The sequence below is a fragment of the Triticum aestivum genome, chromosome 2D (genome assembly GCF_018294505.1).
Source record: "Triticum aestivum cultivar Chinese Spring chromosome 2D, IWGSC CS RefSeq v2.1, whole genome shotgun sequence".
NCBI classification, from domain to species: domain Eukaryota; kingdom Viridiplantae; phylum Streptophyta; class Magnoliopsida; order Poales; family Poaceae; genus Triticum; species Triticum aestivum.
The window spans coordinates 137,660,084-137,660,584 of record NC_057799.1 but is presented as its reverse complement, the minus strand read 5'-3'; positions in this window follow the sequence as shown (position 1 = coordinate 137,660,584).

The following is a 501-nucleotide window of genomic DNA, read 5'->3' as shown; positions in this document are numbered from 1 at the left end:
TGCGGGGAGCGCCGGCGGAAACGGTCGGCGGCGGCGCGACCTGGAACCCTCGCCCAGATGTGGTCGCCTTTGCGGTCGCCAAACAGGTCGCCGAGACAAACCTAACCGTCGCGCCTGGGACGGACCAGCCGCGCTTTGCAAGTGTTATCTAGAATCGTTGCTCATGAGTGTCTCACCGTCTCTGCCCAAAATGGAGGAGACCCAGATGATTTCTCCATGGCCTCGCCACTGACCCGCACGAGAAAACTGCACAGCACGGAAACCAAGGGACGAAACCAACCATACACGAGCGCCACGAAGCTTCACTGCTCCAGCCTCCACCCGCCCCCACATGCCATACCCGATACCGCAGGCCCGGAAACGAACTCCCCTGGTGGGTCCCGCGTGTCATACAAACCAGTAAACTGTCGGTAGTCTGTGTCAGGTTCAGTGGCTCACCCTCCCCTCGCGTCGTCGCCCCCCATCAACAAAAGCCCTACCCTCGATCTCTGCTCTAGAGAA